This window comes from Eretmochelys imbricata, chromosome 14, assembly GCF_965152235.1.
Source record: "Eretmochelys imbricata isolate rEreImb1 chromosome 14, rEreImb1.hap1, whole genome shotgun sequence".
NCBI lineage: Eukaryota > Metazoa > Chordata > Testudines > Cheloniidae > Eretmochelys > Eretmochelys imbricata.
Genome location: NC_135585.1, coordinates 23,265,075 through 23,280,257, shown reverse-complemented (window position 1 = coordinate 23,280,257; position 15,183 = coordinate 23,265,075). Strand labels below are relative to the sequence as shown.

Here is a 15,183-nt window from a genome sequence, read left to right as displayed (position 1 = left end):
ATTTTTTGACAAAAAATGGAAACAAAATATTTCATCTTGGGTTGGTCCGACATTAAACTATATCTGCCTTGGGTACTGCAATGCCTTGTGGGAGCTGTATTCAAGGTGAATCATGCTCCCATTTTCCCGTGGGCTCCTGGTCCAGACTACATCTCCCATAATGCAATGCAGTCACCCCTCTGCCTGAGCCACGTGCTGCATTATGGGACTGTGGGGAGAGCAGATTGGTTCCTGCTGAGAGTGGCGGGAGCACAAATTAAAGGTTCGCCCCCCTGGACCAGCTTGAGTTACTCCCCCCCACCCCCTGGGCATGTCTCCCCCGCCTCTTATCCTTAGTGGCCCTCCCTGCAGCTCCCAGCTGTTTGCTGCTGCCTCTCCCCAGGACCGCAGCTTGCAGCTCACCGGCTCCAGGAGCTGCCGCACGTGGAGGGGGCCTGGTCAGCAAACTGTGGCAGAAATCTGGGGGGGTACGTGACCCCCCATGACCCCCATATGTCGCCTCTGATTGTGAGTGCATGTGATTTAACATCAAATAGACCTGATCCAAAATGTTGTGACATTTCCAAATCTAAATTTTTCAAAAATTTTCACTCTGCTAAAAATTTTGACTTTTTGTCCTGCTTCAGGATGAAAACAAATGTCAAAATGTCAGATTTTTCCACAGGATGGAAACTCTGATTTTTGCTTAACTCAGCTGATGACACTTTAAGTGGCACAGGTGGCAGACGGGTATTGGGGATTGTGCCTTCTAATGCCAAATGGTACAGCAGAGTGCAGAGAAGGAATGTGTGTCCCACATCAGTGGTTCCCAGCTTGTTCCATACTGGGACCCTGCGCCCTCCTAGCAATATAGGAAAGGCAGCATGCCTGCAGCCCCCTGACACCTGTCTGCGACCCCCAGGCTGAGAACCTCTGTCCTACAGCCTTGCACATTCATCTACAGGAACAACCAGGAGGGAAACAGAACAGGCCAAGCAGTGTCAGCGTCAGAGAAATAACATCAGGCAGCTACCCAGCTGTAACACTTGAGCTAAGGAGAGAGAGCCTTAGTGGCTGGTCATTGAAATCTGATGGTTTAAGAGCCCACTGTCCAAGGGTAGAAAGAGAGAAACAGCCATGGTATCCTGGAGGCAGTGGTGTAGATCACCCAGCTCTCATTCGGGCAGCAGGAGGGTGACTTGAACCCGACCTCAGGTTGATAACCTTGGGGGAATAAACAGAGCCCTGAAAACCTGCTTCATATCTGTGGACCATTTTTGCAGATGGTGGATTGGATGCAGATAGAACCGCGCAGGGCTCTACTCACCGACGGTGCCTGACCCGCGGCGTCCGGCTCGGGCAGCCCGGAGGGCACAGTGCGCTCGGGGCTGGCGGCCAGCAGCCAATGGTTGGGGCTGGGCGGCAGGTCAGAGTCGGGGGCTGTCCAGCAGCTCGGGCCCCTTCGGCAGCGCCAGTGTCCCCACCATGGCCCGGCCTAGCAGCACTGGCCATGCTCCCGGTCCTGGGCCCAGCCCGCTGGCTCCTGAGCAGCAGGGCCTGCCCCCGGGCATGGGGATTGGAGTAGGCGGGGCCCCTCTGCCCCACCCCTGTGCCCCACTGTGATGCAACAGGCACAGCTGCTGCCGTCGCTCACAAGCCCCCGGGAGCAGCACGGGATGCAATGTCCCTTCCCCCTAACCCACCTCAGCACTGCCCCTTCTCCTTGAGACCCCCACCTGTGCGCTGCCCCTTACCCCAGTCCCCACCCGTGCGCTGCGTCTTCCCTGCAAGACCCCACACCCCCACTCTCCCCCCCAGGTCGCTAGTCCTTGTGAGATAGCTTGCTGGGGAAGTGCAGATGTGGATACAGGTAAAAGACAGCTAGCAGATCGCAGGTTGATCCTGGCAGATGCAGATCCACATTTTTGTATCCACGCAGGGCTCAATAAGTTCACAGCATTTGCTCTCTGGAGACTGTGATAACTGCTCAGTTCTCAATGCAGTGTCACCGCTGGACTGGGGAGAGGGACAAAGGGGGAAGACAGACAGACGGACATCACCAAGAGATTGAACTTGGAGAGATCCAGCCAGCCAAGGGAACTGGGGAGCGGGAGAATTACAGTAGAGAGCCCAATCCTGTGAACAATTACTACCAAGCCAAGTGCTTATTGCCATTGTGGGATTGCCCATGTAGCGAGCCCCATGCAGGACAGGGCCCTTCTAGATCAGTGTGCATGACTCACTGAGAGTGTGCTGCTGTTCAATTAATAAAATGTTTCCTGAGAAATCTGCAGGTTGCAAAACCTATCCCTCCCCCTCCAGTATTTATTTCTGGCTCCAGGCACTGGGAACCAGACCTGGCTCTCTGCCATTCATGCTGACTTCCACTACTCTCTCGGCAGCAGCCTGCTCCCAGTTAGTACAGCTTTGGAAGCGCACAGCATTGGGGTGGGGGAGCTTCCAATCCTGATGGCAGCATGCACTGTTCCAGCAGCCAATGGAAGAGCAGAGGCAAGAGCCAGAGAGAATAAGAGGCAAAAGCTCCACACAACCTTCCTGGGATCCATTTCTAAGAAGCCCCCTCCCTCTCCATGCAGCCTGGGTGGTAGCTCAGTCTAGGAACTACAGCAGGGAATGATTCTGTCCCTGACTTGGCATTGACACAGTGTCGCTTTGAGGGAGTCACTTTGCTTTTATGTGCCTCAGTTTCCCAATCAGCATAGTGGGGGACAACACTATTCCCCCCACATATGGGGAGTTGCTTGGCTTAGTTAATTCATGTCTGGAAAGTGCTTTCAGATCCTCAGAGGGAAGGCAAATGGCTAATTATTATTATTATTGAGTCAATCCCTCGCCTCTCCCGAGCTCTGAGTGGGAGGAGGGCTCCGACTACAACAGCGCTTCCTAAGAACGCACAGTGCTGCTCTGTTCAGATTTCTCGAGAGCATTGCCACACGTCCGCCCAGCCTCCTTATCTCGCTCAGGCTAGAGTTCACCTTGACGGCAGCAGAGCACACTTCACTTTTTCTACTTCTCTCTTTCCTTCTTTGGACAGTGTGATCAAGCAACTTGAGAGCGGCCCCTTGCCCAAAGATTACACAGCAGCCTTGCAAGCGGTGTTACTGAAGGCATTTGGTAATAAATAGCTCAACAATTGGAGACACTGCCTACCAGCAACACATGCAAGAGTGCTGCAATCCAGTTGCGAGCTCACCCCTGGCAGGGGCCAGGCTAATGGCCGGCACTTAATCCTCAAAACAGGGACAGAAGCTCATGGGGGCATTTTCAGAGTCACTTCTCTGGCTATATCGGTGTCTCAGAGTTAAAAATAAATGTCCAGTGAGTCAGTCATTAACCAGAAGACACGTGGGCTTACACCAATGACAAGGGCTCAGAGACTCTCGCTCTCTTGATGTTTTCCTCTGTTCTATTTTTAAGGTGTATGTCAAGTACCTATAGTGAATACAGCCGTCTCCACTTCCTCTTGCTACCTCTTATTTTGACCACAGAGGCAACAAATACCCTCAGCCTCCTGAGCTCATGCGGCTCAGCTCCGTCTAGAAAACTGCAGCTCATAGACTAAATATCCACTGGCTTCACACTTCTCTCCCTCCCCTCAATGCACATTAATACGGTACAGAAAAGCAGCAAACTTTCCTTGGGCCCATCCCATGGAAGCCATCTTGAGGCCCAAAACCATCCCTTCCTCTCCACTGCCTGGAAACGGTCAGAGGCCTCTTGGGGGAACGAGCTAGCTTGCCCTGGTCACCCAAAGATCCGTCTTCTATCCTAGCTCCAAGTTTGTGGGGCTGCCCTGCAGGGGTAGGCATCCCACTGCCAGGAGAGACTCTCAAACTCTGTCCAGAGAACAAGTTCCCATTTCTTATTAAATACATGGTTCTGCATCTAGGCACACAGATGGGACCTGGCTCTAGAGGCCCTGGGCTCTGGACAGTAGTGGAAGAACCTTATATAGTGCTTCCAATATCACCAAATCCTAGCCTTCCAAAATCACTTGAGTCACTTTTTCAGGCTTTTCTGTGCAACCACGAGGACTAGAAACTTACTCACTTTATTTTTAAGTGGAGATTCTCGCATAGTCACATGGCTCCAGGAACTGGAGCTTCAGGAAAAACACCAGACTTTGCAGAATTTGTGAGAAAATCTCCAGAGTTAGCAACACCACTCGTCCTGTCAATTTCTGTATGATTCTATTTTTAAAAAGTGAATTTACTGCTTGAAAAGGTACCAGCCCACATGCCCTGGAGACTGGAATGCTCTCATTATCCACAGAACAGGTACAGAGTGGTGAAGCCTCCTTCAGATTGCCACAATGATGGCTGCACCACGGATCTCTACCTCCTCTAACCTCTGGAGGTTTTTCGAGGCCATGGTGTGCTCATGGAGTGTCTCTTAAGCATGACAATTATTGTTAATGTTGCTGGTGGTTTTCCACATTCAAAGCTCACCTCCAGAAGTTGGACGGGTGAGCTTGTTTGGCCAAATTTAGAACCCAATCACAAACCATGGGCTTTTAGATTTAGAAATGAGGTCCAAAAAACCTTATAGATAGGAATTCCCCTTCATTCTGAGCAAATGCACTAATTTAAAACTTTGGACTCCCCCGGCTGTTGTAGAAGCAAGAAAAGAAATCCTTAGCCTTTGCACAGCAGAAGCTGAAATTTACTTAGCAATCCCTGTTTCTTTTAAAGCGGCGTTTCCCAAACTTGGGATGCCCCTTGTTCAGGGAAACCCCCTGGGGGGCCAGGCCCGTTTGTTTACCTGCCGCGTCTACAGGTTCGACCGATCGCAGCTCCCACTGACTGCGGTTCGCTGCTCCAGGCCAATGGAGGCTGCAGGAAGGACGGCCGGCACATCACTAAGCCCGCACCACTTCCTGCAGCCCCCACTGGCCAAGAACAGTGAACCGCGGCCAGTGGGAACCGCGATCGGCCGAACCTGTGGACGCGGCAGGTAAACAAACCGGCCCGGCCCGCCAGGGGCTTTTTCTGAACAAGCGCGTCCCAAGTTTGGGAAACTCTGTTCTAAAGTAAAGCATTGTTTTTTCCAAAGGAAATTTAATTTAAAGTGCAGCTCCACTTTGAAAGATTACCCTCCCCCTCCATGTATTTAGTTGTATGTTAATTTAGACAGATTAGAGACACAGGAAAAACATGGAGGATTTGTGGCACCTTAGAGACTAACACATTTATTTGGGCATAAGCTTTCATGGGCTAAAACCCACTTCATCGGATGCATGCAGTGGAAAATACAGTAGGAAGATATATATATACACACAGAGAACATGAAAAAATGGGTGTTGCCATACCAACTGTAACGAGACCAATTAATTAAGGTGGGCTATTATCAGCAGGAGAAAAAAAAAACTTTTGCAGTGATAATCAGGATGGCCACTCACTACAAAAGGTTTCTTTTCTCCAGTGCTGATGAACACACCCAGAGCCAGCAAACATGGAACTCTCAAATGCCCTTTGGACACCATCACTTTTTGGTGGACCCACTTATTAAAGGGAAAGATTCTTTGGCAAAGCATCAAAATGTGTGTGGAACCCAAGCCAGCACCCAGCTTACCCGATCTTCGTTGTTATAGATGTGGGGCCAGATCCTCAGCTGGGATGAGCTTCACTGACATCAATGGAGCTGCACTGATTTACACCAGCTCAAGAGCTAGTGGCTAGCTGGTGAAACAGAACATTGCAGGAGGCAGAGAAACAAACCACAGGGCTGCTGTGCTTAGCCTTAGAAAGCAAACACCAGCATATGGCCCTGATCCTGCAGACTCAGGTACATGCTCCACTTTCTGCCCTGTAAGGGAATCCCAGTGAAGCAAACAGGACTACTCAGCTGCACAAAATCATAAAGGTTTGTAGCATGGGAGCCTAGGGCCTGGTCCACACTAGGGGCTTCTGTTGGCACAGCTCGGTTGGCCAGGGGTGTGAGGAAGTGTGATCCTTGCCTGACATAGCTGTGCCGGCAAAAGCCCCTAGCGCCGAGGCAGCTATTCTGGTAAAACTGTGCTTTCACTGGTGCTGCTTATTTTGCATGTGGGAGCAGGCAGAATAAGCTATACCAGCAAAATCGCAGTTTTGCCAGTATAAGCCAAGTCCACACTAGGAGCACTTTGTTGCTACAGCAGATGTAGCCTCAGAATGTTGTTCCCTCGGGCAGCCACTGGGTAGCAGCCCCAATGGGAAAGCAAGTCACTGCAGAAATACGACAATCATCTACAATTTGCTATCGTCTCCCATAACAATCCAATGAAAGCTAGCGACGTGGGCCACATCTACACTAGGAGCACTTTGTGGGTATAAGAATGGTGGTACACGCTATAGCAGCAAAGGTCTCCTAGAGCAGCTGCCCTCTGGACCCGTATAATAAAACCGTCCCCACAACCAAATCAAATTATGCCAGCCAAAGCTTTGTTGGGTATAACTGCATCTATATTAGGGGCTCTGATGGCATGGCTCTGTTGGTCAGGGATCACATCTCATCACAACCCCTGACCAACAGAGCTCTAGTGGCAAAAGTCTGTAGTGTAGACCTGGCCTTGGTATAGACAGTTTAAAAACAAATGGAGCTAGACCCCCAGCATGAAACAAAGAGATATGCCAGCAGCAGCATCTGATGGCTAATGATTCAGGCTCTGTTCAGTTTTTTCATGACAAATGCCTATTTTGGAAGGGTTGGTAACTCGCGCAGGACTGGAACCAGGCACATGTTACGGAAGCAGGGTCTTCTCAGGCTAGACTATTACTAATAAAAAAGAAATTCTACAGGAAAAATGGCTCCAGAGGGGGAAAAAAAGGAATTATTTCCAAAAAGAGACAAGTCTGAGGAATAATTCCTAGAAGCACCATCTCAAATGAACTCAGTCTCCTGGACAATAAAAAACATCAGAGTCCAAGAGGACAGAGACTCTGAGACATGCCATTGCACTGTATGAATACTGCAGAACCAACAGAGTGATGGAGAGGTGGAAATGGTCAACCGCAGAAACAGGGAACTCAGCAGACTAATGGGATCCAAAGAGTGAAAGACAGCAACTATGTATAATGCTAATTTCCAGAAGGAGAATGGGGTGCGCTATTTGGAATTAATAGCTTTGAGTATTCCAGTATCTTTCTCACCAATGCCCTACACAGAGGTACAATCATCATCTCCCTCCTCCTATACCCCAGCATTGCACTGGGTGCTCAGGTTGAGTTGTTTGTCCATTATGACCCTTAGATCCTTTTTCAGAGTCACTGCTGTCCAGGATACAGTCCTCCTCTCTGTGGCTATAGCCTGCATTCCTTGTTCCTAGAGGCATATCTCTGCATTTGGCTGTATCGAAAAGGCAGTTGGTTTCAAAGGGCCCAGCTTCCTCAGCGATCCAGATTGCTCTGGGTGACTGCCCAGTCCTCATCATTATTTCCTGCTCTGCCAATCTTTGTTTCCATTTGCTGCTGCTTAGCTGACAATTCGTGGCTCGGTGTCATGTGGTATTTCCATTTCCACCACAATGTCCACGTGCATTGTCTGCTTTGCTGGGGGCGCAATTCTCGTCGTAGGGATGTCTGAGAGTGAAGCCAGAGGGTGGGCTCAGAATGGGCACAATGAACCCAAACTAGGCATTACATTCCCTGACTGCTGTACGAGACACCTGCCTCATCCCTTGCCTAGTCCTGCCTAGGGTCTGAGAGGGATTACCCTGACTCCAAATCACAGGGTCAAGATCCTACATAATGCTGCACCCACACCGCTGGGTGGGTCAATAGCAGCAGGAATGGAATCTGGGACCTCTGGATCTGAAACCAGGAGCGTCTGCAGCACGAGCTAAACGACGCAGCTCTAGATGTGGCGCAGTCACCAGCAGAGGGGACAGAGTGCCATACGGTGTGGGGTGACACATACAGGTGACCAATCTCACCACCCATCACTGCTCTCTGGCAGCTTGAGGTCTCCTACGATAGGGGACAAAGCAAAAGTCCTTCTCTGTTGGGCTGATCTGATCTGATCGACGGGCTCCACATCCTATGAGGAAGCAGCCACTCTGCCCCACCCTAGGGAGGTCAGGTGCAGCACATGGGGACAGAGGGAAGTTGGGCTTTTCTCCCTAAACCAACTGCAGTGGGGAGGCAATCACCAAGTGCTGCTGAAATCAGAGGGTGAGCCAGCTCCCTCCCGAGAGAGGATGTAGGCAGAGATGCTCTCCCAGAAGAATAAGGGAGGCAGCAGCAGGGCAGGGTCCACTCCCACCTGACTCCTCCTGTCAACACCCCTGATCCCGTCTGTCCCCAGCTAGGTGTGATGGTTTATTTTCAGTTAGAGGCTGGTGTCTGAGCAGCTGCCAGGCCAAGGGCTACAGCTGGTTGGAAATTTCTCATTCAAACAGCTTTCTGCCAGAAAATGCCATTTTGACCTTAGTCAAATTTTCAAGAAATCATGTTGGTTTGAATGAAATTGCACACAAAAAGACAGTTTTGAAATGGAAAGACTTCAGAATTTGGAATGAAAACAATGTTTGACATGTTGAAACAGAAATTCTGCATTTCGACCAGCTCTTCCAAGGGCGCTAGTTCCAGCAGCATCTCAACTCTCTTTGTAGAGGACCTGCCCCAGCCTGTCCATTCATCACATGCGCCCAGGTAGAGCCCTGCACCAGACTATATTTATTTTGAATCCCGCTCCCATCCTGACCCACAATACTCACTCCCAGTCCCACCCGCTCCTGCATTGTTTCTTGAATTTTTAATCTCGCTCCCACCTGAAAAAATCTTAGATCCTGCAAATCCCGCAAGAGGGACAGATTCCCTCATGCTACTAAAATAATAATAATAATAATAATAATAAAAAAAGGGTTGGTTAATATATCATATACATATGGGAAAGAGAAGCTCCAACAAAATAATTTCTTGAACAGGCCACTCTTGGTAAACTGACGAGAGATTTAGTGTTTTCCCGCAAATTACCACAGTCTGGTTTTTTTGCCCACCTAATCCAGCCCGCAACAAAGTACATTTTACCCGCTCCTGCTATTATTTCAGTGGGTCCTGCGGATCCGTGGGATACCAGTCCCTCTGCAGGGCTCTGACTCTGGGTGCTGTTTGCTAGGAGTGACTCTTCTCTTTGAGCTGGAGGCAGATGCCTTCCCCTGCTGTTGGATTGGGACTACAGGGCTGCTCTTGTTTACTAACAGGTTTCAGAGTAACAGCCGTGTTAGTCTGTATTCGCAAAAAGAAAAGGAGTACTTGTGGCACCTTAGAGACTAACCAATTTAAATTGGTTCTTGTTTACTAGTTATTCATTCATTAACTCAGAGATTGCTTTAGTGCAGTGGTTTTCAAACGGCGGGTTGCGACCCAGTACTGGGTCTCGGAATGGAAGGGCACTGGGCCGCGGCGGCTCTGGTCAGCACCGCCGACTGGGCCATTAAAAGTCCCGTCGGCGGTGCTGCCCAGCTAAGGCAGGCTAGTCCCTACCTGTTCTGACACTGCGCTGCACCTCGGAAGCACCCAGCAGCAGGTCTGGCTCCTAGGCAGAGGGGCCATGGGGCTGCGTGCGCTGACCCCCCCCGAACACCGGCTCCGCACTCCCACTGGCTGGTTCCCTGACCTTCTCCCACACCCCAACCCCCTGCCCCAGCCCTGAGCCCCCCCAAACCCGGAGCCCCCTCCTTCACGCAAACCCCTCATCCCTGGCCCCAGCCCAGAACCTGCACCCCCAGCCCAGAGCCCTGACCCCCTCCCGCACCCCAACCCCCTGCCCCAGCCCAGAGCCAATCCCACACCCTGAACCTCTCATTCCCAGCCACACCCTACAGCCCTCACCCCAACCCTCTGCCCCAGCTCTGAGCCCCTCCCACACCCCAAACCCCTCATCCCCAGCTCCGCTGGGTCCTGGGCATCAACAATTTTCCTCAACTGAGTCACCAGAAAAAAAGTTTGAAAACCACTGCTCTAGTGTGAGTATGCGCTTGTAGATGTGTGTGTGTGTGCGTGAGTGCACGTGTATGCATGTCCATACGTGTGCATGTATGTGTGTGTATATTCATATGCATGCATGTTCGTATGTGCACACACTTGTGCATATGCACGCACATATTTGTTTATACGTATGTGCATATGCATGTTCATATGTGTGCCTGTGTGAGTGTGCAAGCATGCATGTGCACGTAGGTGTGCTGCCTCACCGATGGTTTGCTAGTGACACTACTGGTTACTCTGCTCTTCTTGCCGTCTAATTAAACACATGCAGAGGAATGTGCAAACTGCAACCTAGTCTCCAGCACTTAGGGAGCAAAATAGCAAACCAGGCTCTCTCCACTGGCCCCTGCCAAACATAGCAGTGTACAGCTGAGTGCATGTCTCTGGGCTGGGGCAACATCTCCAGAGTCTGACCAAAGGAACATAACTGTGTCCCCTGTACCAGGCCCTTATAAATAACTGTCTCAAACTCTCTCTCAGCACGAAGTGTTCTCCAGGGAGGATCTAAAGCAGGGAAGACCCTGCTCGTTCTCCAGAGCCCGAAGAGAAGAGAAGCAGCAGAAGAGTTTACTACAGCGTAATACACCAAACAGGGAGGCAGAGTTGCTGACAGACAGCCTCTGCACGATCACAAGCAAAAGCCAACAAGAGAGCAGGGGAATCCAGCAGGGCCCATGTATTCCTCCTTCCCACCAAGAAACTTACACATGGGGATGCTTGTGGGTGGGGGGCGGAGGGGGAGTCCCCATAATTCTGGAGATGAATCCAAGTTGCCCCGCTTTCTAGGGGCCAGTCCATTTATAGGAGCTCCCACATTCTGCCAAATGTAACCAGTGGCCCACATCTTGGGGGTAAAATCTCTCTCCCCTCTGACTCATCCCCTCCAACTCAGATTGCCCTTACCTTCCCTTGGATCCTTCTGGCTTGTAGGTGCAAAGCTCTCCCCAGAGCACAGAGCTCCCCCAGCATGTGCATCGTAGGGAAAATAAAGAGGAGCAGGAGCCTGTGGATGAGGCAGACCTCAGCAATGCATGGTGTGCAGGCCACGGTCCATGTTAGTCCAGAGATCAGCCATAGGAGGAATGGGCTATGCTGAAGAGCTGCAAGTCCACTCTAGCCTTTGCATCAACAGCCAAGTGAAAAGTGTTGCAGAGCCTGAAAGGGTTTCGCTTCTGGATTTTCTGTCTGTGAGCTCTAAACTCACTGCTCACCGTGACCACAAGCCTTCCGTCCAAGAGCAGGAAGGGCCCGTAGACCCCCGTAAGAGCACATGACTTACGGGGAAATGACGGCTGAGTCGACGGGGAAAATATGACACACAACAGCAGAAGCAGAGGTGGCGCCCCAAATACAGGACAATCTTGTTCCCATCTTTCCCACCAGTGAGAGCCTTGCCCCAAGCACCTCGCCTGTCACTAATACCCAGGTTCAATTCGTAAATCCTCTTTTAGTAATCAGATGGGAGCCACGTTTTTAAATGTTGTAACTTTTTTTTTTTTCTAACTGGATGATTCTCCTTTGTGGCACAAATGGGAATTAGATTTTCTTCTCCATTACACTCCCTTTTCTGCCAGGAGTGCAGCCTTCTGTGACTCATCAGCTGGGCAGGTGCAGCGTCCCTCAAAGAGAGCCTCCAGAGGGGGAGTCCAATCGAGAACTGCTTGAAAAAATGCCAAGTTTTCTTGAGGGGCAGGGATGGGGGGGGGGGGGGGAATTGCAGGAAACTGTGTTGAAAAAAATGGTTTTTCTTCAATTTTCAGTAAATATGCTGGGTTTTCACTGATAAAAAACCCCTCTATTTTAGAAAACTGAAAGCCAACTTTCCCAGCAATTGCAGGCATATGTATGGGTCCGTTTGGCGGCTCGGAAGGCAATGCAATTAATGCAGATCAGCATGGGTTTATGGAAAACAGATCCAGTCAAATTAACAATATCTTTTTTTTGAGGAGATTACAAGTTTGACTGCAAAAAGTAATAGTGTTGACGGGGCCATCCCAGGGTGGGGGAAGGCCTGAAACATAGACTCCAAGTTTCTAATCTGCCAGGGGGTGCTCCGCCCAGGCCCTGCCCCCACTCCACCTCTTCCCCCCCTCTTCCTGCCCCCACCTTACCTCTTCCCTGCCCAGTTCCGCCCCCTCCCCTGAGCACGCTGCACCCTTGCTCCTCTTTCCTCCCCCGCCAGCACCAAAAGAAATCTGATGAGGTTCAGTAAGGACAAGGGCAGAGTCCTGCACTTAGGACGGAAGAATCCCATGCACTGCTACAGGCTGGGGACCGACTGGTTAAGTGGCAGTTCTGCAGAAAAGGACCTGGAGATTATAGCGGACGACAAGCTGGATACAAGTCAACAGAATCCTGATCCCCATCAGTTGGCTAGTGCCTGGAAGTGAAGATGACCAGCCCTTACCAGCTCTCCTGTGTGTCAGGGCGCCTGTCACTCCTAACCAGCCACACCTATTGATGTGGCACCTTAGAGACTAACAAATTTATTTGGGCATAAGCTTTCGTGGGCTAAAATCCACTTCATCAGATACATGGACTGAAAAATACAGTAAGTAGTATATATATATACACAGCACATGAAAAGATGGGAGTTGCCTTACCAAGTGGGGGGTCAGTGCTAATGAGGCCAGTTCATTTAAGGTGGAGTGGCCTATTCTCAACAGTTGACAAGAAGGGGTAAATATCAATAGAAGGAAAATTACTTTTGTAGTGCTAATGAGGCCAATGCAATCAAGGTGGACGTCAGCCATTTCCAACTGTTCAACTTTCAACTGTTGGAAGTGGCCGATATCCACCTTGATTGCATTGGCCTCGTTAGCACTACAAAAGTAATTTTCCCTCTCTTGATATTCACCCCTTCTTGTCAACTGTTAAGAATAGGCCACTTCCACCTTAAATGAATTGGCCTCATTAGCACTGACCCCTCCACTTGGTAAGGCAACACCCATCTTTTCATGTGCTGTGTATATATATACTGCTTACTGTATTTTTCACTCCATGTATCTGATGAAGTGGGTTTTAGCCCACGAAAGCTTATGCCCAAATAAATGTGTTAGTCTCTAAAGTGCCACAAGGACTCCTAGTTGTTTTTGCTGATACAGACGAACACGGCTACCATTCTGAAACCTATCACCTATTGATGTGTGGCAGAAGAACTGCTTTTTGGTTGCCATATTCCCCTGGGAGTTGTGGAATTTATTCCTCTCCCATTGGAGCTTTGCAGACACACAGCACCCTGAAGGAGACACTCAGCACTTTGCAGGATTGAGCCCCCTGCCACTACCACTATGTTACATGAATGTCAAAACAATCATAAATGTCGGTTTGCTGGTACCAGACAAGTGTTCTAAGGGAGGTTGTAGAATCCCCATCACTGGGTTTTTTTAAAAAACAGGTTGGACAAACACCTGTCAGGGATGGTCTAGGTTTCTTTGGTCTGGCCTCAGCGCAGAGGGCTGGACTAGGTGACTCTCGAGGTCCCGTCCAGGCCTACATTTCTATGATTCTAAAACCAGTGCACTAAACAAAAGGTAGACCAAGACACCTCTGGACCTGGAGCTGAGCTTCCTTAAAGTTTGGCTCTAGGGTTTTGGATGGGTCTCCTCTGTGTAAAGAAATTATGCTCTCTCCGTAGAGACAGCTTGCTGCCTCATGGTGATGAGTAGGTGCCTTCCTCTCTGTTGTTCAAGCCGCAACGTTCAGTAAAAAGGCACAAGAGCCTGTTATCAGCTTTTCCCATTTATACAAGTAGGTAAAAAGCACATTCCCTTTGGATTGCTTCTAAATGCATTTACAGAGAAGATCCTGAAAATCTAATAGGGGCTACCCAGGCATAAGGAGCAGGCTGAGAAGTATGTTTGTGCCATGATGTCTTGGCAAGCACAAACTGACTTTAGAGAAATCTGCACACAGAATATTAAACACCAGGGGTTTCATCTTAGAATCATAGACTCATAGAACTGGAAGGGATCTTGAGAGGTCACTAGTCCAGTCCCCTGCACTCAAGGCAGGACTAAGTATTATCTAGACCATCCCTGACAGGTGTTTGTCCAACCTGCTCTTAAAAATCCCCAATGATGGAGATTCCACAACCTCCCAAGGCAATTTACTCCAGTGCTTAACCATCCTGACAGTTAGGAAGTTTTTCCCTAATGTCCAACCTAAACCGCCCTGCTGCAGTTTAAGCCCATTGTTTCTTGGCCTATCCTCAGAAGTTAGGAAGAACAATTTTTCTCCCTCCTCCTTGTAAGAACCTTTTATGTACTTGAAAACTGTTATCATGTCCCCTCTCAATCTTCTCTTCTCCAGACTAAACAAACCCAATTTTTTCAATCCTCCCTCATAGGTCACGTTTTCTAGAACTTTAATCATTTTTGTTGCTCTTCTCTGGACTTTCTCTAATTTGTCCACATCTTTCCTGAAATGTGGCACCCAGAACTGGACACAATACTCCAGTTCAGGCCTAATCAGCGCAGAGTAGAGCAGAAGAATTACTTCTCGTGTCTTGCTTACAATACTCCTGCTAATGCGTCCCAGAATGATGTTTGCTTTTTTTGCAACAGCGTTACACTGTTGACTTACATTTAGCTTGTGATCCACTATGACCCCCAGATCCCTTTCCACAGTACTCCTTCCTAGGCAGTCATTTCCCATTTTGTATGTGTGCAACTGATTGTTCCTTCCTAAGTGGCGTACTTTGCATTTGTCCTTATTGGATTTCACCCTATTTACTTCAGACCATTTCTCCAGTTTGTCCAGATCATTTTGAATTTTAATCCTGTCCTCCAAAACACTTGCAACCCCTCCCAGCTTGGTATCGTCTGGAAAATTTATAAGTCTACTCTCTATGCCACTATCTAAATCATTGATGAAGATATGGAACAGAACCGTCCCCTTAGAAGTCAGTGGCAAAACTCCCACTGGCTTCTGTGTAGGAAGAATTTCATCCTCAGAGCTGCTGTCATTACTCCCCCAAAGTCCCTGGTATCGCTGTCGGTATTATAGCTGTGAATTTGGGGATTTCTTCCGGAGTGTGGCCTTCACAGTCTCACCCTTCAACTCCCTAACTCAAGCAACTGCCTTTCTTTCACCGGCCACATGTCTAGTCTGTGAAACGGACATGTGATGAGAAGAGTTTTCACAGCATTGGGTGTCAAATTATGAGTCAAAAACTACACATCCTGGAGGGTGCCTGGAACAGTCAAGTGCCAAAAAC

The 15,183-nt window shown here is 49.4% G+C and overlaps 1 protein-coding gene across 1 annotated transcript in view; it reads right to left on the bottom strand.

Annotated features, from left to right (window-relative positions):
- PIK3R6 (phosphoinositide-3-kinase regulatory subunit 6) overlaps nucleotides 1–11,116 on the bottom strand; it is a 57,580-nt gene extending 46,464 nt beyond the window's left edge. Inside the window, exon 1 of the mRNA XM_077833929.1 lies at nucleotides 10,869–11,116. The gene's annotated coding sequence lies outside the window, so the exon portion shown is untranslated. The remainder of the gene's footprint in view (nucleotides 1–10,868) is intronic.
- Between the last annotated feature and the right edge of the window lie 4,067 nt (nucleotides 11,117–15,183).